Source organism: Macrotis lagotis, chromosome 1 (genome assembly GCF_037893015.1).
Source record: "Macrotis lagotis isolate mMagLag1 chromosome 1, bilby.v1.9.chrom.fasta, whole genome shotgun sequence".
In the NCBI taxonomy this organism is placed as follows: domain Eukaryota; kingdom Metazoa; phylum Chordata; class Mammalia; order Peramelemorphia; family Peramelidae; genus Macrotis; species Macrotis lagotis.
The window spans coordinates 236,826,250-236,853,095 of record NC_133658.1 but is presented as its reverse complement, the minus strand read 5'-3'; the positions used below and the strand labels follow the sequence as shown (position 1 = coordinate 236,853,095).

The 26,846-nt window shown below is 36.1% G+C and overlaps 1 protein-coding gene and 1 long non-coding RNA gene across 3 annotated transcripts in view; one reads left to right on the top strand and one right to left on the bottom strand.

Annotated features, from left to right (window-relative positions):
- Positions 1 to 26,846, bottom strand: part of ALK (ALK receptor tyrosine kinase) — a 1,220,046-nt gene that overhangs the window by 573,193 nt on the left and 620,007 nt on the right. The gene's annotated exons all lie outside the window — the stretch shown is intronic.
- LOC141504649 (uncharacterized) overlaps positions 1 to 26,846 on the top strand; it is a 144,464-nt gene that overhangs the window by 39,040 nt on the left and 78,578 nt on the right. The window contains exons 2-3 of one of the 2 annotated variants that reach the window (XR_012473442.1): positions 613 to 716; positions 2,078 to 2,233. This is a non-coding gene — a long non-coding RNA (uncharacterized LOC141504649). Of the gene's footprint in view, positions 1 to 612; positions 717 to 2,077; positions 2,234 to 26,846 lie in introns of those variants that run through there. The other variant, XR_012473443.1, reaches the window with a different exon arrangement.

The window sequence follows — 26,846 nt, the reverse complement described above, 5'->3', positions numbered from 1 at the left end:
GTACATGTATATATTGGGATATTACTGTATTGGAAGAACTGAAGACTATAAAGAATTCAGAAACATGGGAAGGATTATATGAAATGATATAAGTTGAAGGAAGAAGAAGAGGCATGCAATAGATCAAATGACTACAATAAAGGAAATGGAAATCACAAAACAAAACTGGATGGTGGATGTATAATTATGATAAAAAAGAGATGGGGGGCAGTTAGGTGGTACAGCCCTGGAGTCAAGAGGACCTGAATTCAAATTTGATGCCAGACACTTAATAATTGCCTAGCTGTGTGACCTTGGACAAGTCACTTAACCCCACTGCCTTGCAAAAGCTAAAGAAAAAAAGAGAGATGAAAAATATACCTTTCCTCCTTTGTTGCAATGTAGAATGTTGCATCTGTTGTCAGATATAGTCCACAGACTGGTTGGTCTTAATGAACTGCATTTTTTTCCCTTTAAAAAAAATCTTTATTTCTAGGGAAGTCTTCCCAGGGGAGAGGAATGGACATTCTTGGGAAGGAATGTTATGTAAAAGTAAAGGGAAAATTAAAGTAAATTTAAAAGTTTAAAATATTAGATTAAGTGTATAGCTTTTGTTTTTTGATTTTTTTTTAGATGCACCAGTGTTTGGGGATGAAGGATATAAGAAGTAGGACAAGAAAATATTTCACAAGGTCTACAACTAGAAGAGAAATTTATCAAGCCTTTGGCAGATGATGGTAAGGAAAGCCCAGTGCCAACCTCTATTAAACCCTAACTTAACAATTGGAGTTATTGAACTTGTTTTAGGGGGTGATTTTGGCTAGCACTGTGATGAGTATCTCAGAGGCTGTCTCTGAACCAAGAAACAGCATCCAGCTGGTCCAGGGATAGGAACTGGACCTGGGATTTCATCAGTATCTGAAATCCTCAAATGAGGAGACTTTCCCTCTACTAATACAGATTGCCACCCTTTCAGCAACATATAGCCTAAGAGACCCATCTAGAGCACTAAGAGGTTAAACATCTCACTCAAGTTCACCAGTTAATATATATCAGGGGCAGAACTTGAATCTACATCTCCTTATCTTTTCATCCACTGGACCCAGTTGCTTGGGATAGTCTATTTTATAAGGAGTAGGTTTATGCTGATAACATTTCTCAGGGTTTTATTTATAATTGCCTGGTTTCAGTCTCAAAGGGGTCAAGTGAGGCTCCCTGCAGGTTACAAACTTAGCTTGTTTAATGTTAATAAATAATAGACATCCCTCTTTAGTTCCCTTGTCATAAATTCTCTTCCAACATATTGGTTTCTATGTTCCCTTCCATGACTGCTCCATCTTCATTCTCTATGCCCCCCCTCTCATAAGACACAATGAACTGAAAAATAGTATTATTCACTGATTTAGTATAAAAAGATGGGATTAGACCCAAGGGTCTCAGAAGTCTCTTTCAGTTCTAAGACTGTGAACCAAACATCCTAGGGAAAGTCCTGGTCCTAGGCACTGTGAGGGATAAAAGACACAGCTTCCACTCTGATGGAACTGTCAGATTAATTGGGATGATAAGACATAAGCACATGGCAAGTTAAATAATTTAAGAGGTAAATAGAAAAGTAGTATCTTAATCACTGTCAACAGATGGACTGATGGTTAGGAACAAATGCTTTGAGTTCAGAGATGGATGAAATTGCTGCATGTTGGTATGTATGAGAAGGCTTCTGGGTGGGAAAGTGGAAGGAAAAGGAAAGGAAAGGAGATGGTGTTTGGCCATTTAGTCCTATATGACACTTCATGATCCTATGTAGACCATAGTACATCAATTCTACCCATGGGGCTGTCTCAGCAAAGATTCTGGACTGGTTTGCTATTTCCTTCTCCAGTGGATTAAGACAAACAGAAATACTGAGTTGTCCAGGGTCAAATAGTTAATAAGTATCTGAGGTCAAATTTGAATGCAGGTCTTCCTGATTCTACTCTATCTACCAATCTACAATCCTGATTTTACCACTGAGGAAACTAAAGTTTAAATGATTTACCCAGGTTTACACAACTAGAAAATGTCTGAGGCTGACTTTAAACTCATGTTTTTCTGATTCCAGGTCCTGTGTTGTATCCACTATGCCACCAGCCACAAGAATGTAACGGATTTTGATAAGTAGAGAGAAGAGTATAGGGCAGTGAAAAACTATATGAATAGACATATACTTTAGGAATATGTGAGATCTGCCCATGTGTAGACCAGTTTTTTCCAATTAGAAATATACATTATTTATTTTTAACATTCATTTAAAACATGAGTTTCAAATTTTCTCCCTCCCTCTTTCCCTTCTCCCAGACATTGAGAAAGTAAGAACCATATCAATTATAGATTTGAAATCTTGCAAAATATATTTCTATATTATTCATATTGCAAAAAATCAAGAAAAATAAAAGAAAGTGAAAAATTACTCTTCAATTTGCACTGAGTATATCGCTTTTCTATCTGGAGGTAGATAGCACTTTTCATCATGAATTCTTCATAATTTAGACCAGTTTTGAAAAAGGAGATAAGACAAATTCAGTAATCTGGGGTTAAATGATAGGGGGCTTTGAATTCCAAGCTAGGAAGTTTTCATTTCATTTTTTAAGCAACATGGAGTCTGAGAAGATTTTTGATGGAACATACATGATAGAGTTGGGTTAGCATTAAGAATGCTCTAGATATTCAGGTTCAGTGTCATCCTCGAGTCCTTTCTTTCACATAGCACCAATCAGCTGTCAAATCTCATTGTTTCTACTTCCACATGATCCCTTTTGTTCACACATACAGTCACCAACCTCATTCAGAACAGCACTCCCTTCCATCAGGACTAATTGATTTACTTGCCTTACTTCTCTTCTTGCTCTAATCCATTCTCTATACAGATCACAGTGATTTTCCTATAACTTGGTTACAATTATGTCATTCTTTGAAATGTCACTAGATGCTAATAATGTCCTATCACCCTTGAATTAAATGTAAATGTTTTTTACACCCTTGTAGTCCTTTAAACCTAGACCCTTCCCATCTTTCCAGTCTTTCACATCATCCCTCTTCATAAACCTCTAAAAGTTCGCCATACTGGCCTCCTTGGTGTTTCTCAAACAAGAGAATTCATCTCCCATTTCTATACTTTGGTATGTTTTTTATTAATTTTCCCTCATGCCTTCTCATAGTTCTTTTTCACTCTCTTGAATTCTTTCAAGACCCAGCCCCACCTCCCAAAGGCCTTTCCTAATCACCCTCCCACCACTCTGGAGTTGTTAGAGCTTTCCCTCTAAGGCTACTTTCTATTTATTCTATTTATGCTTTCCATTTACCTACTGATGAACATGCCATCTCTCTCATTAGAATATAAATTTGCTTATACTTATACTTATACTTACACTTACACTTATACTTAACAGAGTACATGGAAGGCATGAAGGAAACACTTCATAAGGAGTTGTTGATTATGGAGACCTGTTAGGAGGTTTTTGCGATGTATAGGTGGCAACAATGTTTTTAAAAATGGGGTGTAGAGTGTGTATGTGGAAACATGACAATGGAAAAAAAAAACCCTTGGCAGGTTTAATGAATGACTGGATGCTCAATCAAGAGAAAGAGTTAAAGATACTAGAGGTTTTGGTTTAGATGATTTGAAGTCAGGTAGCAGGAGTACTACAATACCCAAACTTGAGAAGTTCAGGAGAGAAGCTAGTGTAGGGGGAAACCCAGGTTTATGACTTTAGAAATATCACGTGTAGGGGCAGCTAGATGATACAGTGGCTAGAACACTGACCCTGGAGTCAGGAGTACCCGAGTTCAAATTTGACCTTAGGCACTTAATAATTTGTCTCACTGCATGACCTTGGGCAAGTGACTTAACCTCATTGCCTTAGATAAATTAAAAAAAAAGAAATACCAAATATGAAGTGATACTAGGACATTCAAGTGGAGATGTCTCAGCAGGTTGATAGGGGTGTCTTCAGGAGTAGTTGCAAATTTGGGCTATAGTTTCTAGAGAGAAGCCAAAATCAAAGTCATAGATTTGAGAGATTCCTTAGGAAAATGACTCTAATAGAAATTTAGTTTAGTTTGATGTCTAGTGACTGGTGACCAGAGAACTGAGAGCTTAGGATCAATAATTTCATTTAATACTTAATGCACCCTCTCCCATAGGAAACATTTCTTGATACCCTCAGTTATGAGTACTATTCTATTTCTTCCTCCTTGAACTACCATATTTGTCAATTTACATACTGGATTTCCTGACCATTTGTCAAGTAGAGTAGAAGTTTCTTGAAGACACACTCTGTTTTTTCCTTCATCCATGTTTACTCAGTGTCCAGCAATAATGGACACTTAATAAATGTTTATTGGTTTTTGATTTGATTCAAATACCAGAATTGGTTAATTACTTTGGGGATTGTCCACTTAGAGGATAGAAAGAGAAATAATAGCTGGAAACAAGAAAGAAAAGGAACAATCAGGAAATATAGGAGAGAAACAAGGGCATCCATAATGCCAAGGACCCAGGATTCAGAAAGAAGGAAATCAGTGTCAAATGATACAGAAGGTTATGGGTGACTTTCTAAAAAATATACTTTCAGCAGAAAGATAGGGGCAAACATCAGAGGCCAAGATGTTAAGACGAGAGTAAATGATATAACGTAACCTCTTGAAATTTCACTTTCCTGTTTATAACATTATGGAATTGAGTTAAATGGGCTCTGAGGTCTCTTCCAAGTCAAAGTGTTGGATAGAAGAGTCAGAACTTGAATTCATGACTTCATATTCTAAATCCCAGACTGCATCATATCACAAACATACCAGCTCTCACACAACCATTGAACAATCATCTTTATATTCACTGTACTATATTGGAAATTGGTAGGTATAATAGGCAAGAAATATATATCCCTGAAAACTCTAGATGTTACTCAAACACTGAATTCAATAAGAAGTCAAACAACAAACATTTATTATATTCCCACTATCTTAGGCATTAGAGATATTAGGCTTAAGATGACAAACCAATTTTTAACTGTCAGATGAAAGACTATTTTCTTCCTTTCCATTAATTCACTTTAAATTGAAAAATCATTTGGGAACTATAAAAGCAAGAAAGTAAATATTTATTTTCTATTCTATTAATGCTTAGGAAAGATGATGTAAAATCTGAATAACTCATTATTTTAAGGGTTTTTTTGCAAGTTGCATTTTTAAACATTTATTAATTTATGTACATATGCATTAAAAAAACACAGTTCACAGTTATAACCCCTATAATGCCTACTTCCATTGCCTACTGAATAAAGTTGGAACTCCTTAATCTTCCATTTGCAATTTCATTTAGCCTACCAGCTTTATGCTTCAAGTTGGGACCCTGTGGGGATAAGAGAGAAATACTGAGTATTATAGAAAGATTTCCTTCCTATCTTCTGTGTTGCAGGGGCTAATGAAAAGGAGGAAAAAGTAACAATAGTTATCAATGGAGATGTGGGGGGATGAAGGTTGGGAGAGGTAACAGTGTATTTCATATGAAGCTTGTATGTCATACATTCAATAGCATTCAAAGAGAAGGAAGCATGTCATCAGTTTATGTTTTGAGTAAAACTCACTGAGTGAGAATGCATTTCAGGAAACCAATGAGGGAGAGTCAGGGCTGTTAATTACAAAGATGGAGGGCCTGAGTACCACTGTGCCACCTACTTGTACACAGAAAAAATAAACTTAAGGCAGTCAAATGTAGGATAGCTAGGAAGGAAGGGCTCTTAGAGTTGAAGTGGATCTTTCTAAGCAGACTGTTATTCTCATAAATTTTTCAAAGCAGTCACAATTTCCCACCTCTGCACCTTGATTAATATTATTTCCTAGGTCTAGGAAACCATCCTCCTTGTGTTTTTTAAAGCTTAGCTTAAAAAAACATCTCCAGGAAATTCACCATGATGTTTCTTGTAGGAAATGATATTTCCCATATCTGATCTCATAGTATTTTGTTCATCTCCAAAACCATTTATCACATTGTGAACTGTATCTACTTGTTCACACATGCCTTGTGAAATTCTCTGCACTGTGAGCTACTTGAGGTAAGACCTTGTCTTCGTTCTCTCTGAGTCTCCTTTGAGATGGAACAAAATGTACTCATTGCAAATAATAGACACAATAAATAATAAAAGTTTGTAGAATGAACAACTAAAAGAATTAAACATTTGATAATAAATGTTCTTTTTTGTGTTTGCTTTGTTAATATAATTGTCTTTGTTGCTGAAGAAAAAACACAAAGCATCCATAAATGTGTTGAATTTAAATAAGGCAACTTAAATTTTGATTGTTTTGGTTGATGGTGGTTATCATTTTAGCACAGCTTGGGAAAAATATCCAAATACCCATAAGAAACATGATGAATTGGATATTGCTTGCCTTCCAAGGACTTCCCAAGTTTCTGCTTCATTTAACTTTGATAGTAAAATAACCAAACGTGACATCCTGGATTCTTTCTTCCTTGGGTTTTACTTCTATTTCTCTCACCTATCTGAGCCTTCCTTATTCTCCTATACTGGAACATCACCCATACCTCAACCCCTAATGTTGAATTTCTCTCATCCAAGTTCAGGTTGTAGTGGAGAGAAAACTGGGTCTGGAGTCAGAAGATGTGAGTTCAAATACAGCCTCAGATTTCCTTCCTTCCTCTTCTCTCTTTAACCCTCTTTTTAGCTGAGAAATATAACTACTAAGAGGTGTTCTCTCATTCTCTCATTTCTGTGGACAATGATTTTTCAGAGCTAAACAGTGCCCCCCAATTTCCCTTCAGGGGTCTTTTCTCACATCACAATCTATTTATTGCACATCTCCATCTGGATGTCCCTTGGGCATCTCAAGATCAGTATTTCCAAAACAAATTTTTCTTTCCTTCCCCTCGACTTCACCCAAAATCATTCCTCCTCCAAAGTACCCTATTTCTATTTCTGGAACTGCAATCCTTTCATCATTCACTCATATGCCACCATGGAATCATCTTTGACTCTCCTGATGCTCCTTCATCCCCCATATACATCCCAGTAACCAAGTCTTATTGATTCTCTCTCAACAATATCTCCCAATGCAGCCTGAAATCACACTGTCACCACCCTAGTTCAAGATTTTATTATCTCTTACCTGAACAATTTTAATAGCTTTCTAATTAGTTCTCCTATCTCCAGCCTCTATCCCATCCAGCTCATTCTTTTTAAAGGTGCCAGATTGGTCTTCCTAAACCTCAAGTCAGACTATGATACTCTGTTGTAAAAGGAGCTTCACTGACTCTATTACTTCTAGGATGGAATACAAATTATTCTATTTAACAAGGAAAGTCCTTTGCAATCTGGCTTCACCCATCTTTCTAGATTGATTTCATACAACACCTCTTCACTCACTTTAGGTTCCACAAAATCACCTTGCCTAATGCTCCTCAAATACAATATTCTATCCCTTACTTCCGGGGCTTTGAACATTGCCAGCCTCATCTTATCTTCAAATCCCTAGATCCACTTTGACATGTGATTGTAGAAAATATTATATATATATATATATATACATATATATACATATACATATGTATGTATATATATAAATGTGGATTATTAGTATTATTCTATAAACATGGTTCAGAAATTTTTTAAAAAATATTTGAGGGGTGGCTAAGTGGCTCTGGAGTCATGAGTACTTGAGTTCAAATCCGACCTCAGACACTTAATAATTACCTAGCTGTGTGGCTTTGGGCAAGCCACTTAACCCGATTTGCCATGCAAAAACCTAAAAAATATATTTGAAATAAAACTATACAACATATAATTCAGGGGGTTTTAACCAGAGTTTCATAGATGGATTTCAGGAGATGAGAGTTCTTGAGTCTGGATGAGGGAAAAGTTTACATTTGCATTTGCATTGAAATTTAGTATTTACTTCATTTATGAACACAAAAAGCAAAATATGATTGTGATGAATCTATAGGATTCACCATATTGCCAAAGGGGTTGGTGATACAAAAAGGTTAAGAGCCCTCACTTTAATTGAATACTTAAAATAATGGTAAAAGCTCTGCTTTTTAGAAAAGTTCTTTCTTATGCTGAGTTGAATTCTGTCTCCTTTTAATTTCCAGTCATTAATCCTAGATTTACCTTCTGGGACACCATAGAATAAATCTTTCAGCTCTTCTAAATACTAGCTTTTAAAATATTGGAAGACAGTGATATTTCTCACGAATCTCCACTTCTCCTGACTAAATATATCAATGGTTTCCACTGTTCCTCATATGACATGGTCTCCAGACTCCTCAGCATCATTCTTCCCACTCTTCCCTTTAAATTGTCACAATTTTTCTTAAAATAGGCCATGCAGGATTCAACCCAGTTCTGCAGATGTGGTTTGCTTAGCACAGAGTCCAGCAGAGATATTATCTGCCATGACCTGGGCACTTTCTAGCTATTTGTGTAACCATACATCCCATCACCTTTTGAACCAGCCACATCCCATTTGGAATAAGATGCTAAATTCATGGTCAACACCTCAGATCATTTGTTTTCATAGGAATTCTGAATAATGAGGTTTCTCTCATTTAATAATCCAATCCAGTTCAACAAATATTTCTTAAGTGCCATGAATAAAGCAGCTTGGCATAGCAGATGAAAGACTGACCTTCGAGTCTGGTGGATGTGAATTCAGGTTCTGTATGGCAAATATCATATACAAATCTCTTAAGCTCTCAAAGCCTTAGGCTACTCTGTGAGCTTTTATGCTTTAGGATAGCACCGACCTGCAGCAGAGGGACTTCCCTACAGTGATGAAATTATTGCTCTGAATGTTATCCATAGATGTATGCTTTATGTATACAGTGTCCCAAAAGTCTTAGAACAACTTTAAGTTTAAAAGTGAAACATTCTTTATGTTATACATGCTCTACATATGCATCATACATATGGTGATGTGTTTTGTGTGTGCATGCATAGACACATGTTGTGCATGTACATACACACACACATATATATCTATACCCACTCATCACTGTATGTATAGGGTATGTTGAGATGTGTGTGTATCACATGTATGCAGGTGTGAACATATGGTATGTATCAATGTCAGTACACAAATGTGTATATATGAGGTATAGGCAGATGTATTTGTGTGTGTGCATATGTGTGTGTGTGTGTGTGTGTGTGTGTGTGTGTGTGTGTGTGTGAATATTCCCAATAGGACTGAAATGAGGGGGAAAGATGAAATTTGTGAAAAAATTCCTCTATCAACTCCTGTCAGTACCTTCTCTGCAACTTGAAAGTCTTAGAGATTTATCTGAGGCACGGTGATAAAGAGGCAATTCATTTAAGGCATTAGAGATAATGTGGGCAGAAGTCAGGTATGTGTCAGAGGGGAGGCAAGGAATATGCAAATATGACATAATTTTTAATATGATCAGCTTTCTAAGTGAGATAAAGACATCATTATAATATTACATAATAGATATAATATGATATAACATTTCACAACAGCATAACATTACAAACAAAATAATATAATTATATAAGTATATTATAAGGAAAGTTGAGAAGTGAGAGAGAAAGATTGGGGAAATTAAGGAGATATCTTAGAGGAAGTGACATCTGAATTCCCTTTATGGGGAAGCAGGATTTTGGAGAGGAGAAGATGAGATGAGCAGCTAGTGAATCCAAGACATGGTGAATGTGAATGTAGAGGGGAGAAGTATAACACTGAATTTGGCAAACAGTTTGGCTGAAACATGGAGATCATAAAAGAGCTAAGCGGGAGTCAAATTGAGAGTGAGGTGGGGCTAAACTGCCAGATTGAGGAGTTTGTATCTCATCCCATAAACCTCAGGGAACCATTGTGAAACAGGTTACATTTCCACATTCCACATCTTTTTGAGATATTCTGATCTCAATTGTAGGAGCATGCATTCAAGGCTGGTGGACCCCTCTGAAGCCAATTTGTTCAATTCCTCAATCTTATAGTTATAGAAAACAAAACAAAGGGAGGTTGAGTGATTTGACCAAGTTAAGAATATGTATAAAATATAACTGCTCAAGATGACATTGTGACTCCAAATTCAGAAAACTTTTCACTATACAACAGGTTAATCTAGACTTCAAAAGTTTGATCTCACATCCAAAGGGTAGCTTTATGATCTCCAGAATGGATTTAAAGCTTGTGGCTGAGGAAATGCTGATCATACATCCATCATGGTCCTGGCTCTGGAGAACAGGTAGAGGAAACAAGCCAGAAGCCATGGTCTCATCTAATAAATGACTCACTCAGTAAAAAACTGTATCTCTCTGTCAACTAATAGAGGTCTCTAAAATTATGACACAATTTTTAATATGATCAGCTTTCTAATCTTCTGTGTCTCTCCATATTCTTAATATTCCCCATCGAACCTTAATGAGGTGCTGCGTCTTCATTTTGTGGCATATTATTTCTATTAATTTATCACCTTCAGTCCCATGGGAGAATGTGTTTCAGGGAGGGAGTCATAGATAAATTACTGTAAAGCATATTTATTTAGCACAATTTAATGATTTCAACAGTCAGTGAAACAAAAATTAATAAATCATAAAGTGAGGATGTGGGGCACACAGGTGTAAATGTGTGGGCCGTCTGGGAGACAGATCACCTGGATTAACTAGAGAGCAGAACCACTGCAGAAGAATGTTCCTGCATTACTGAACAGGAGACTCCAAACTAACAGGATAAGTAATAAACGGAATAAGAAGCTTTCCTTAGAATGACCTCACCCTTCTGATTCTTGTTCTTCCATTTGTTCCTTCCTTCCTTCCTTCCTTCCTTCCTTCCTTCCTTCCTTCCTTCCTTCCTTCAAAAAGCACTTAATTAAGCACCTATTATTGGGCAGTTTGGGAGAACAATGGCTAGAGCCCCGGACCCAGAGTCAGGAAGACTTAACTCCATGAGTTTGAATCTGGCTTCAGACACTTACTAGCTGTTATGACCCAGGGCAAGGCATTTAACCCCTTTTTGCCTCTGTAAATTCAACTCAATTTTGCCAAGAAAATCCCAAATGGAGTCAGGAAGAGTCAGACAAGACTGAGCAACAATAACATGTGCTGGGAACTTTGCTTAAGACTGGAAACACAAAGAAAAAAAATTGAAAATAATCTCTGACTTAATGGAGTTTATATTCTTTTTTTGGTAGAAACAGTATATAAACAGAAAAGTCAATAGGAAGGAGTTACAAAAGAGATAATAATAAAAAGTAATTTTTGAAGCAAGAGTCATTGAAACAGAGAAGAAAATATGCTTCCTTTGGGAAGCAGCCTTTGGGTTGAACCAATTATTCCATGGGGCAGAGGCACAGAAAAACAACATAGTTCCTGGAATGGAACAGAGCTTGAGCCAAGGCAAGGAGGCTGGAGATGTAATGCCTTAAATGGGACAAAGCAGGAAGTTTGACTTGACTAGAGAACAGGAAAGAGGTGAGTTGCATCAAGATTATAAAGAGCTTTAAATATTCTCCAAGGATAATCTTGATTCTCTAAGCAATAACCAGAGGCAGGTTGGTGAGGAGTGGACAGAGGATCAGGGGGAAGTGGGTAAGGAATCTCAATGTGGCACACAAGAGGAAGGGCTACTACTGCTAGTTCCTAGAAAGCTTCCAAAGGATACTGGAGGGAGTGTAGAAGATATGGATCCTATTAACAGTGGTCAGTTTCCCTATTGCCTAGTGGTCAAGGGAAAATTAGTTCCCTAATATATACTTTTTATGTTCCTGGAATAGAACAGAGCTTGGGCCAAGGAAAGGAGGCTGGAGATGTAATGGCATGAATGGGACAAAGCAGGAAGTTTGGCTTGACTAGAGAACAGGAAAGAGATGAGTTGCATCAAGATTATAAAGAGCTTTAAATATTCTTCAAGGATAATCTTGATTCTCTAAGCAATAAGAATCATCCTTATTTTGAAGTAGGACCAAAGAATACTTTGAATAAATCCTTTCCATACTTAACTTCTTGTTCAGACTCAGGAAGTCTTCAGAACCTTTTCCTGGTTCCTGGAACTCAGACTTTCATGATAAGATAAAGAGACTTTTTTTTCTAACATCTATTCACTCAGATAAAGGGTTAGATGCTACAATCTATTCACACTGATAAGTAGTCAAAGCAACAAAAGATTATTACATCTATGTTACAGGTAATGAAGTACACAGAGGAAAGATTCCCATCATTTAGAAAGGCAGCAGTGATGGCCAATCTCAAAAGGCATCCTCCACCCCACAGACAAATGGTTTTAAGGGGGCATGCTTTCTGAAAAGAGAGATTTTATTAGTATCCTGTACACCCTTCTTGGAAACCACCATTTCTCTTAAGCTCCTGGCATCATTGTGGGTTGGCCATGATATTTAGCATTTCTTAACAGAAAATATATATCTCTCAATAACTGACAGGTGCTGGGTTCAAGGAAACCTGAGAAAACAAAAACAAAAACAGCAAAACAGAGGAATTAAAGGTTCTTTGGGGCCTCAATATGACAACTAGCTCTAAAATAGCTGTCAATCTTCAGTCTTAATTAATAAACAATATCTAGAGTTTCTAGGAGCAACAGAGAGGACGTCCACCACTGGGTAACTCTTCTAAGTTATGGTAGATTTCTCTTGATCCCTTTTTTAAAAGCAACTTGGGCAACAATAGAAAGGCCACTAGCTGTAGAATCAGAAGGTCTTGGTTTGATGCTACTTTGACACTAGCTGTGTGTGTGTGTGTGTGTGTGTGTGTGTGTGTGTGTGTGTGTGTGTATGTGTGTGTGTGTGTGTGTGTGTGTGTTTTTATGTGACACATTGAATAAATCAGTAAATTTCTCTGAACCTCAGTTTCTCTATCTGCATTATGGGAATGACCATAATACTGTATTACTTATAAGACTGTGATTTTTCATAAAACTTAAAAAGTACCTTATAAATATGATTTGTTACTCCATTTCATAATAGGGCAATAATACCAGCATTTCTATAACACTCTAAGGTTGGCAAATCACTTAATATGTATTTTTCATTTTTTCCTTATGGTAACAATGGGAAGAAGGTAATATCATCCCCATTTTATACATAAGGAAACTGAGGCAGAGAGAGGTGAAGTAACTTACTTGCCCAGAATCACAAAGCTATAGAATCTGAAACAGGAAATGAACTTAGATACTCCTGACTTCAAGTCCAGCATTCTATCACAGAGTAGGCAATAAGTGACCATATATCAGAGGAAATGAAAGAAAGAAGAAAAAGAGAACAAGTCAAAAAAGAGTAATGACAGTAGTACTTTATGCCTTTATAGGTTGGTAGTATATTATAGCTGGAAAGGACTTTAGAGATCTAGTTCAATCTTCACATTCTGAGATGAATAAACTTCTCATTTTGAGGATGAAAATAAATGAGATCTAGAGAGGTTAAAAAACCCCTCTCTGTGTATTATTTAAACTCTCTATCTACTACATCATCAAAGTTAATTTAGTTTGGTGTATGTGGCTGACTGAGAAGGAGACAAAACATTAATATAGGTCAGGGATGGGGAACACTACAATAAGATAAACTCCAAGATTGATGTTCCCACATAGCCTAATACCAGAGATGGCTCTTTTTTTGGTACCCATCCCTTGTTCTCTTTATCTTTGCCTAGGACATAATAGATACTTAATAAATACTTACTGAATATTTGGTTGAATTGCTATGAAGACTTCAATATGACCACAAATTATGCCCTCCAAATACAACACCATTGCTTGATATTCTTAACTCATATGGAGGTGACAAAAATTTCTCTGTTATTTTGTAGTCTAATCCAAGTGGAATAAGCACTCCAAAAAAGCATGCATGGTATACATAGAGACCTCTCACAATTTTTTTCAAGATTTTGTGAGGTTTTCTGGGGAGAGGGATAGTATATAAGACATTTGTTGTTGCTTTTGTTTAGGTGTTTCAATCATGTCCGACTCTTCATGACCTCAGGTGGGGTTTCCTTAGTAAAGATCCTGGTTTGCTGATTTCTTCTCCAGAGGAAGGAAACCAAGGCAAATAGAATTAAGTGACTTGCCCAGGGTCACACAATTAATAAGTATCTGAGGGAAAGATGAGGAAGTAGGAGGGAAGATGAATCTTTCTCACTCTAGGCTTTACTTTCTATCTTCTGTGCTATCTAGCTTCTGAATGCCATCTCTTCCTACTCTTCCAATGGCATATTCTTCCCTGCCCATGGAATACCCAGGACTTACCATATTGTTCAAGACACAGTGGTTACTTAATATTTGTTGGTGACTTGTTAAAGGTGAATCCAAGTCTAGAATTCAACTGTCCTGACAAGTTTATTACTCATGTCTTGAGTTCCTGCTGTATCTCCCTTTTCCCTTTAATTGTGTTCACTGGAATAGGTTGGCAGGGAGTCTGTCTATTGGTGCTTCATCCTTCAGTGTGTCCAGTACCACCTCTGGGTTATAGTTAATTAGACTGTCTGATTTAGTTCAGAAAGGACTGGGAAAGGATCCTCTGTCTGGCCCTGGGAGCAAAAAAATCCTGGGCAAGCCTTTTCTGGATATCATTACATTAAGAACCTGATTATTAACCATACAAAGAGTAACTGTTGTCTGAGACGCTCTCCAGTCCTACCAGCCTGTGGTTCTTTAAGTATAAAAATACCATACTCTATAGGAATTTTAAAATTAAATTATGTATACACATGTGCTTGTCCTAGAAAATAACTTATCAGTTTTGAGGTCTAGAAAGAAAATGGAATAATACAACAGCCTCTTACATATAGGGCTTCCTTGAACAACGCAAGAGAATGCATGGATGGTGAATCTAACTTCTGGCCTGAGTCACTCTGTGATCTGAATCCTTCTTTCTTCTTTAGGATACACATTTAGAAAATTAAAACAGACAAACAAAAAACCCAAAGATTAAGGAATTTTTATTGTGTTGCCTTTTATGGCTATCTGGATATAGGATCAGAGGTGGAAGGTGAAAGACTAACTGGGGAAGAAATATTCATTCCTTTGCCTTCAGAATATAAGCATTGCTGGCAAAGAAGGGGTACATTTTTTCCACCAGCAGGCAATTATTGAGCCTTAGTCACTACCCACCCTTGCAGACCTATAGAACTTCCTTGTCTGAGGGAGTAAAAATTGGTGCTCAGGGAATCTTTATTAATACCTCTCATTTATATAATGCCATAGGGTTTGTAATATACTTATAATATTCAATACACCTTCAGGAAGAGAAAGCATTATTATCTCCGTGTTATAGATGAGGTCACTGAGGCTCTAGGAGGGAAAATAACTTAACCAGGATCATACAGCTAATCTGCATCAGAATTAGAACTCAGACCTGAAGTTTTAGACTCCAAGACTGGAACTTTCTCTAGTATTCTTCACTGTGTCTCTTAAAGTAGAAAAAAATTTGAACTAAGAATAAGAAGAGTTTGTGTTACATCGCAGACAATTAATGATTCTGTGACCTTGGTCACTTACATCTTCTTAAATGTAAAGTAGAGATAGTAACTCCCTCAAATGTATTAATGATGAAAGTGCTTTGCAAATAGAAAGCAATATATAAGCTTATAATTAAACCATTATTAGATATTTTAGATTTCAGTTGTATCTTAGCATCAACTAGTCTAATCTCCTATGAAATATTGAGATCTCTTTAGAGTGCTTCCAAAAGGGGGTTGTTCAACCTTGCTTGGATACCTAAAATGATAAGAGACTCACTATTTCACCAGACCACATGTCACTATCTCTGGACAGCTTTCATTGTTCTTAGAGTGACATATGCTGCCCTGTTATTTCTAGTCCTCATTCTACCATTTGGAGTCACACACAATGAAGTATTCTTTATCTTCCCAGTGTCAATCCTTCAAATATCTGAAAGACAGATACCTTATTACCTTTCTATTTTCTTCTCTATATTAAAAATACTCTCTACACATTTTATATATCCCCACCTAGCACTGGCATTTTCCAGTCTTCACCTTTTTTTTCATCATGAACAATTTGAGGTAAAGGGAAGAAAGGAAGAACAATTAGTGATTTCACTATTGTAGGTCACTATAGTAATTGTTTTAATCATGTTCAGTAATCAAACTTCCTTAACCAATATAAATTATCAACTATTCTGTGATTACAATCAGAGTAACTTTCTCATTGAGAGGGTAGTTGTTGACTTGCCCAGAGACACACAGTCAATATTTATCAAAAGTAATATTTGAACCTAGGTCTTCATGATTCATCACATCATGTTGCTTTTCACAAGATGGATGCTCTTTAAAATACTTGACACTTAAATGGCTTTGAGTGACTTCGTTGCCCTGGGACTTTTATTTTTTCAGTTGTGTACAATCATGACCCCCATTTGGGGTTTTCATGGCAAAGACACTGGAGTGGTTTGACATTTCCTTCTCTAGTTTAACTTACAAGTGAGGGAACTAAGGCAAATAGTGTAACTTTTCTAAGGTCATACAACTAGTAAGTTATCTGAGGTCAAATCTGGACTCAAAGATGAGTTCATCAGTCCTCCAAAGATATAATTCCACAATCAAATTCTGTATTCCAGATATAATCTAGTCTGAGTGACTATAATGGCAATGACCTTTTTATTCTTCTGGACAGTGTTATTTGAATTTGTATAAGATTATAGATTTAGAATTAGAAGAATTAAGCACCTATTATATATCAGACACTGGGCTAATCACTTTACAAATATTATCTCATTTCATCTAAAAGAATTTAAAGATAATCTAGTCCAAACCGCTCACTTCAAAGGTCAGAAAACTGGACTTCATCAAGGCTCAGGCATTTGCTCAAGTTTGGGTAGAAGGTGGGATCTGGATTTAGAGCCTCTGGATTAGAATTCTAGCTTTCTTGCCAGGGTGCCATACTTCCTAATATCACATTAACCTGGTGAGGGGAGGAAGGGATATTTTGATTAAAAACCTTGCCTTGGGTCATCTTCTTTTTGAAGATCCAAAGAGGACCTTCTAATATCTCATATTTAATTCATGCTATTCAAAGCATCCTATGGGATTCCTCTGTGAAAAGTAATGCTATCATGCTGCCATAGGAATGAATGATGAGTGAATGAAAGGAGCAGATGATGGCAAAAACTCAGGGACCTAGGACTTTTGGATCATAAATAAACTGTGCATCTTGAGATCAAACCAGCCCAGCCATCAACTTCTAGGGAGAAAAGAAGCATATGATGTATATGAAAGAGAAGGAATACAGTGCAAGATAGGGAAAAGAACTGAATCATCTGGAGACTTCAAGGAGCAGGCATATTAAATTATTTGGAGATAATACTCACCAGCCACTGAACAAACAACAACAAACCCTAACCAAATGGGGGGGGGGCAGTGAGCCGCCTCTTAAGTTAGATAATTCACAGGCATGTCCCTCTTGGCAAGTCTAAGTTCTCTTTCTAATTGTTAGAGGCCATATTTCTAGTAGCTTGGCTTATAGTCTGGAAAAACAGGCTGGCAAAAACAAAGGCAGCCTGGCCTAACCTGATCACCAGTATAAAGTAGCAATTTAACAGCCCCTTTACAAAACTGATAGATTGTTATTCTAAACATAAACTCTGTTTTACTTCTAAAAGGATTTTATTACCTTTCGCATATGAGTTTGATACTTCACCAGATTAAATTAGAGCAGTTAAAAAAAGGAAAAAAAAACTATTAACAGTCAAAACCTATGCGTGACTGCACCAAATTAGATTTTACTGTCTTAAGTGACTTTTTTTCTCCATCCCTTCCCCCATCCCCCCCATGGTCAGTTGCTAAATAGACCATTTTGTGAGGAAAATCACCACTTAAAGGAAAGTCCAGAGATTGCATTCCTTCCTTGAACTTCATGGGTAGTATCTAAGAAAAGCCAGGTAAGGAAGTCAGAAATTTCCTGGGCTTTCTGAGTTCTTTCACTGTTCTGATGAAGGTCCTTTCTTGGATCTTGGTCAATCTTTACTAAAAGACAATTCTAGAACTGAATTCTATATTCCAGATGCAATCTGATCTGCACAGAGGATAGAATTTCTTCATTCTTCTGGACATTAATTTTAGGACAAGATTTAGATTTAGGGAAGAAAGGAAGTAAAGAAAAGAAGGAAGGAAGGTGCTGTTTTTAACCTCATTTAACACTTGAGGAAACCCAGGCAAACAGATTAAATAATTTGTCCAAGGTCACACAGTCTGAGGTTGAATTTTAACTCAGGTTTCTTGACTCCAAATGCATAACTAATTTGCCCAGGCTGGGAGTAAACAATGATGAAATGAGTCTGATCCAGTGATATTAGTTCTTAGAGAGATGAAGTGCTACAATGGTTAGTGTGCTTTATTCAAAGTCAGGTTCAGATCTTGGCTCTTATACTTATTAGCTTTATGATTATAGATTGAGAAAGTATGTGTTATGGACAGATCCTGAACTTTAAGTAAAGAAGACCTAGGTTCAAATACTATCTAAAACACTGTATTACCCTCAAAAAGTCACTTAACTTTTCTGAGTCTCAGTTTCCTCAGCTGAAAATGGGGAGGTAGAGTCAATTATCCTTAAGACCCTTTTCAGTTCTAATTCTATAAGTAGATCACATAATCTTTCCAAGTTTCATTTTCATTATCTGTTAAAAAATAAAGAAAATAATACCTCCAGGGCTGTTATAAGAATTAAATGAAATAATATACATGAAAGATGTTGCAATTTTTTTGAAGTATTTTATTTTGAATTTTTACAATTTTTCTCCTAATCTTCCTTGGTTCCCCCCCTCCACTACGGAAGGTAGTTTGTTAGTCTTTACGTTGTTTCCATGGTATGCTTTAATCAAAGTTGAATGTGATGAGAGAGAAATCATATCCTTAAGGAAGAGACATAAAGTATGAGATATAGCAGAATTACATAATAAGATAACTTTTTTTTAAAAAATTAAAGGTAATAGTCTTTGGTCTTTGTTCAAATTCCACAATTCTTTCTCAGGATACAGATGGCATTCTCCATTGCAGATATACCAAATGTGTGCCTGATTTGTGGCCCTGTTGGTATGTTGCAATTTTTAAAACACCATGTAGGTATCAGTCATTACTATTCAGTACTGACTACCTAAATTTAGTCATTTGTATTTAACCTCATTTCCCATTCTCACATCAGGATATCACCCTACAGTGCTGACCACTTGTAATTTGGGCATTGCCCTGATAAAGATTTGGACACACTGAAGGCTTTTATGTGGTTGTGGGATCCAAGAATTCTTGCGAATTTATGACACAGTGTGGATTGGAAGAAACAACCAATGTTAGTAGAACATTGTATTTACTGAATTCCTATAAAAGTTACACATACAAGCAAGGGCAGCTCTTAAAATGGGAGGAATAAAAAATCATGCTCTAAGTTCATTGACTTTGTAGATCAGGAATGCATTTCTATTTCCCTTCCAGGCTCAACTGAAAGGCTATCACCTGCATGTTATTTGAACTCCTGTATTTTACCTAATATATATTTACCTTTATACATACAGCTTTCCCTCTATCGTACCTTGAGAGGTGGGGCTATTTCAATTTTTCTTTTTTGTCCTCATATGGGCTATTCACAAAGAAGAGTATTTATGGAGCATTTTAAGGCTTGCAAAACATGGTACATAGGTTATTTCATTTGATCCTCTCAACAACCCTGGAAAGTGGGTGTTATGATTATCTCCATTTTAAGGCTGAGGAAAATGAAGTAGAGAGAAATGAAGGGTCATACTGCTAGTAAGCATCTGAAGAAGGCTGCCTTCCTGATCTCTAAGTCAACTGTTCCAATCACTTCATGACCAAACTTAATGAATGAACTAACTTAAGAATCTGTGAAGTCTTGATTTGCTGGTAATATTTCACTCTCAGGGTTACCAACTAACATGCATGATTTATTTCTTTTAGCAAGAACCAAGCACAGACCCAGGTTAAATTCTTCTTTGAGTTTTCTTTGGGACTCTGCCAGCAACTAACTTAATTTTTACATCACCAAGATGATTAGAAGATTTCTCCCATTTCTAGCAATCTGGCCATTTAATAAAACTTGGGAAGATATCATTGAAACTTCTCCTGACAGAATTCAAAAGAATCAGTGAGTTTTAGGAAGTAGTTTATGCAGATCACTGTATACATAATACTATTTGAGTCTTCAAAGGTCTGGCTAATAACCACATGATGAAATATTTTTCTCTTCCCAATAGATACATAGAGGTCTGTGTAAAGCAGATGGTTACACACACTGAACTTGGAGTCAGGGCCCTGAGATCAAATCTTAATAGCATCAATATTTCATGCAGTACGACTCTAGGGGGAAAGTCATTCAAACCTTTTAAGAAAACTTTGTTTCCCTTATCTGTAAAAAAGAAGACAAAAATACTTAAGCCACTTCCTTCACAGGGTTATTTTGATTGAAAAATGCAGTGCAAAGAGTGCTTTACAGATATAAAATACCATGTAAATATGATTTATAAGTAGTAAGAGGAAGAGGAAGGAGGAGAAGAAAAATGAAGAAGACAAAGGAAGAAGGGGAAGGAGGTTGGGTGATCACTTTTGAAGGAGATTGTAAAAGATTGTAGAGGAAGGAGAGGAAGAGTAAAGAGGAGAGGGGGATAAAAAGACAACAGTAAGCATTCTATAGTGGATAGAGTAGTCAGGGAAGACCTGGGTTTAAACCCTCCTTTTAACAATTGCTAGCTGAGCAGCCTTAGAGTTCAAATCCCAGGCAACTCTAAGTCAATGGAGAAAATTCCATATCTAATAAATTTCCAGGCATGGTCTACAGCAACAACAATGCACCAAACTCCAGTTCAAATCCATGAAAGCATATGTGGTCAGATTATTATGACCACAGTGAAATGGGAGATATCAAACTGAGGTCAAATATTTACTTTTTCTTTAATTATTCATCTGTTTTAAAAATCTATTCTATTGCCAGGAATATTGTAATGGTGTTCTTTTTCCCTTGAATTATCTAGATAAATTTTCCTAATTCTGACTGGTTTTACAGTATAGATTTAGATGATTAGTATTAAATACTACGCTTGGTGATATATGTGCCTTGTTCCATCTATTTGGAGAATATTTTACCATGAAAAATGGGATTTAATAACAGAATGTTGAAAAAATATGACAACAGGATGATTTATCAATGTATATATTGTGACATATTGAACTGCAGCATGTTTGGGTTAGATTTGGAGTCTTAAATGAAACTTTGAATATCTGCAACCAAGCAAAACCAAGAAAACCTCAGGAAAAATAAAGGCATCTAAAGACCCATATGTCATCGCTGCAGTGGGGGGCTGGAGGCAAAGTGTGATCCCTGGCCCTCCTGCGACAAGACTCTGCAGTGAGCCAGCTCCTCGTTGAGAGGCACTGAACTGAAAAAGTAGTTAATTAACAAAAAACTTAAAATTCAGCGATGAAATTATCTTTCCTAGTGACTGATAAAGAAGTATAAATAATTCAGTTTTTTTCCCTCAGTTGATTGAACAGCATACCTTCACCCCTTTGTCAGGAGCAGAGGCACACACACACACACACACACACACACACACACACACACACACACACACACACACACACACACACACACACACACACACTCTCTCTCTCTCTCTCTCTCTCTCTCTCTCTCTCTTTCTCTCTTTCTCTCTCCCCCCACTGTTGTGTTAAAAAGTATACATACACAAAAACACATAGATACACACCAATATACACACATATCTAGCCAGGAAAACGAAAAGAGGAAGAGAAAAATACTTAATTGAGAACTGGGTTCATTCAGTAATTTTCAAAGTAAGCTTGGATCTAGAATATATCTTTCAAATGAGCTGTTTCTCAAAGATGTCAGTGATTGAGGCATTCAACTTCTATGACAGAATATTTGCCCTTCCTCCCAAACAGTCACTGATTCTCAGAGTAGAAAGAGATTCAGAAGCTATCTAATCTCAGGACCATCTAATTCATGAATCCTATTTATATCATCCCTCAGAATTATCATCTAGAAATGGTCACAAATCACTCCTTTAAAAAATGTGCTCTCATCATTTAACCTGGGTTTAAAAGTGTCTGTGTTGGGAAGCTCTACCACTGAAATCCACTTTCTTTATGGACAGTTCTGATTGTGAGGAAGTGTTTCCTTACATTGAGCTGAAACCTGTATTTTTTTTCTTCTTCTCCTTGTATCTTCCAACCACTGCTTCTAATTTTGCCCTCTGGTGACCTATCTAATCTTCCTTCCATAGGACAAACCTATAATGAAGTCATGGAATCTCCCCATCTCTAGGTTAAATATCTCCAGTTCTTTTAACTCATCCTTAAAAGTAAGTGTTTTGAGTTCTTTTCCCTATCTTGGCTACCCTCTTTAGACATGTTATAGATTGTCAGTGGTTTTCCAAAAATGTGTCATTCAGAACTGTACAAATAATACCAGGGAAAGTCTAATCAAGGTAGAGTATTGCAAGATTCTTATGTTGGTTCTCAAAAATATACTTATATTCATATAGCTGAAGAACACATTGCCTATTTAGGTTGCTGATTCATATGGTTAACTCCATGATCCCTTAAAGTTTTCAGATCTTTGTTGTTGCTGCATTAATTGACATCTTGTTATGTTTCCACAATCTTATACTTGTGAAATTAATTTTTAACATCTGTCAAGTCTTGTTATAAGGTTTAGTCCAAGAAATCTTTACAAAAATGAATTGTGAAAATTATCTTTACATATAATTGGCTAAATGAATAAAATTTTAGAAATAAAAGAAAAATATTTAGGCCAGCACCTAAATCTGCCAAGACCTTTCTAGATCCCAATCTGTTAAAAAACAGAATTAATTTCCCCCTCTCAGATTTCTTTAATCTATACCTTCATAAAGCATAGGACTTGATGAAGACTATCATCTGAGATATTAAGAAAAATACTAAATAGATAACACCAAGGACAGAGTTCTGTAACACTTCTAGGGAACTCCCTTCAGATTGACATTGATCATTATTAGCCACCATCCTGAATCAGACTGCTCAGCCAGTTTGAATTCACTTAACTCTATGACTATATTATTGGGAGGTCCCATGTAATACAATAGAGAGCTGGCCTTGGAATCAGCTTTTAAAACAAACCATTGTCTTAACCTAGGTCATGTCAATTAACCCTTCGGTGCCTCCAGATAATTCTCCTAAACTACCAGTTGTAGAACTGTATTGATAAAGGGAGATTCCATACCAGGAGTTCATTATGCAATTGAAATAAGTTTGGACCAAAAATTCTATCCCCAAACTTACAACTTATTATCATCTATTTAACCTCTCTCCATTTTGTCCACAAAGATATCATTATTGACTGCCAAATGTAGTGTTGAAATCCAGATTTCCTATGCCTATAGCATCCACCTTGAACAGTTGCTTTGTCAAAAGTAAATTAAGTTTGTTTGACATGACTGATTTTTTAAGAACCAATTCCAGTTCATGGTAACCACCACTTTCAATTATAAATGCCTACAAATCACTCCTTTAAAAATAAATTAAATCCCTTGTGTTTAATGAGAGTCAAAGTTAAATTCACTGACTGCAGCATGATAAAATGACATCTTCCAATTTTTGAAAATCAAGACAATATTTTCTTATCTAAAGTCCTATGTCACCTTTTCCATTTGCCCTCATTTTTCAAAGAATATCAGCAGTAGGTCACTAAACACATGAACAAATTCTTTAAGTATGCTGAGACATAATTGATTCAGTACTGTTGACAAACTTTTAGTGTTTGTTGTTTCAATTGTGACCCCAATTGGCCATTTCTTTTTCCAACTAATTTTACAGATGAGTAATTGGGACAAACAGTGTTAAGGGACATGCTCAGGGATGCAGAGGTATAAGTGTTAGAGGTGTAAGTGTCAGAGGCCAGATTTGACCTCAGGAAGAGAAATCTTTCTGACTCTAGTACTCCAGTACTTACACTGGAGTCAATTCATTATGCCACTAAGTTGACAAAATTACTGAGAGATATTAGGTGATCTGATAACTGTAAATATTAAATAAATGTTATTACTCATTTACTATGACAAAGGCCCTCTTCTAGGTACTGAAAATTAAAAAAAAACTCAATAACAAATAGCTCCTAACAGCAAGGAGCTTTACCGGGTGTCTCCATGCTTATTTTAGGTTTTAGTTCCTTGCTAACTATATTTGCCTTTTTTGATGTGGGTGACTTCCCTTATGTTTTCAATGGAAAGTTGTTTTAACTAGATCTGAAAATAAATTCTTTCTTGCCCTCTTTTTGTTACTCCAGCCCTATATCTTAAAACCTCATATAGAAGCCCAAAATTCTCCCTCAAGTGTCATCTTCTTCTCTCTCTAACATTTAAATCCTTTCTTCAACTTAAAAGCTCAAACTTTCATTGAACAACAGTGATGAAAATGTCTTTTTTTTTCAAAAAATCTTGTATAGTACTCTAAATTTTTTAAAACTTCTCATGGAAGGGAGAAAGAAAACATGCAATTATTAATTATCTACTCTCTATTAGGCACTGTGCTTAATGCTTTACAAACATTGTCTCATTTGCTCTACATAACCATCTTGGGAGGAAGGTGCTATTTTTAATCTCCATTTTACAGCTGTAGAAACTGAGGCCCAATAGATGTTAAATGACTTGCCCATAGACATATAGTTAGTAAGTATTTGAAGTCATTTTTAAACTAAGATTTTCCTTACTGCAGGCTCAACATGTTATCCACTCTTTCACATAGCTGCTTTATAGTTATTTATATGCATGCCATATCTTCCCTATTAAATTGTAAATTCAATTAAAACAGGAACAGTGTCCTACTTATATTTTGTACACTTTAGACCACTAATGGTTGATAAGTGAAAGACATGAATTTGTGGCAAGTCATTCTTTTACAATTGCCTTAGAGTTTTCTAATTTGTAAAATGAAGGTATAAGGCTAGTGATATCCCTACAGAGTTAGGAAGGAAAATAAATGCTGGGAAGGTAGGTGGGTGTGGTGTGCTAAGGGATCCATTTCTGAAATGGTGCCTATTAAAACTGAGCCCATCTCTTGTTAGAATAACATGTTTTCCCAAGAAATAGAATCATCCAACACTTACCTGTTCCCAGAGAGAGAGAGTAAGGGAGGATGGGGAGGGAGAGAAAGGGAGATGGAGACAGAGAATATAAGGATACATCTTTTATGTAAGCTTGTTCTTCTACACAAATATTTGCATCAGATTAGCAAGAATTTTCTTCATTTGATTAGCATCAAATTAGAAAGTTTCTCAGATCTAAAAGTAGCACAGATCCCCTCCCCATCCATCAATGAGTCCAAAATCTCTTGATATTTCTCAGGTAGGCTATTTGAGTCAACCAAATCTGATAGGAACAGGGAATTCCCCCCACAGATTCACATTTCAACAAAAGAAAACAAAATCACTTAGTAAAAATAAAACCTGGTGGCTGCTCATTGACTGAGGAATGGCCAAAGAAAAATGTAGTAATAAAATGTAAGGAATATTATTGTGTCATAAAAAATGAATAATATAAGAAATTCAGAAAATCATGAGTAGATCTGCCACACTGATTCAGTATGCTAACAAAAGAATTTTTAGAATACCTCCTCCAGAAATTCTCTTGAATTATATTGCCTAATATAATGAAATCTGGAGAAAAGAGAATGATAAACATTTCTTTTTCCTCTGAAGATATTTAAGAGTACATATGGAGATAGAATATCACAAACACACAGTGATTGACAGGGTTAACATATTAGTTTTACTGTTACTTAACAAAAATCTGCTATTTTAAAAGGATGAATTCAATAGGATAAGAAATACCTAAAAAGAATGTGATATAAAAACAAAAGGGGTTGGTGATAACTCTTTGAAAAATCAAGAATGTAGGCACTGAGAAATCATGAGGTACTTTAGAAAGATAGTAAGACAAGAAGACTTGTTTAAATCTTGCTTTTGACACATTCCATGTGCATGACTGGGAAATCATTTAATCTTCCTTATGGTCCCAAGTTTGCTCCCTAAGCGTTTAATAGCAAGTTTAAGTGCAAGAACAGTTTGGTGGGTTAGTAATAGAGTGCAAAAGAGACTCATTTTCCAGAATTCAAATCTAGTCATAGACACTTACTAGTTGTCACTAGTTTGCCTCAATTTCCTCATCTGTAAAATGAACTGGAGAAGAAAATGGCAGACCATTCCAGGATCTCTGCCAAGAAAAACCCAAATGGGGTCACAAAGAATGGGACATGACCAAATAGTAACATGATGTGCAGTGGGAGGAGGTGCAATACTGAAAGTTTCTCTTTAACCAATTAAATCGTAGACAGTTTAAAAAAGAAAAGAAATAAAGATAGAATATCATTAATTGTGTCCTTGGAAGTATATCCAGACCTAGTCAAGGCATTTCCATCTAATCGCCTATTAGAAGAATAGAATGTTTCATTTCATGAAAGTCTATATTGATACCAGTTTCATCTATTGTTTAATGAGAATTTCCTATGTCCAAGATAAGTTGATTTATACAGATATTCATTAGCAGTTAAAGAAAAGGTTCAAAGTGATTACAGATTACTAAAAGAGATTAGAATCAATGAAGACTAGTTTCAAGAAGTATTTATTTACTTACCTATCCTTATACATTTCTATGTATTCACTTAATGTATTCTCTTTCCCCCAATAGAATGAATGTAAGTGCCTTGTGGTAAGGGACTGTTTTGTTTTTGTCTATGTTCCTAGTTTCTAACACAATTAGCCCACAATTCTAACACAATCTAACATAAATGGTTTAATAAATGTGTATTGAATGAATGTATGCAAGGCATTGTGGGAAA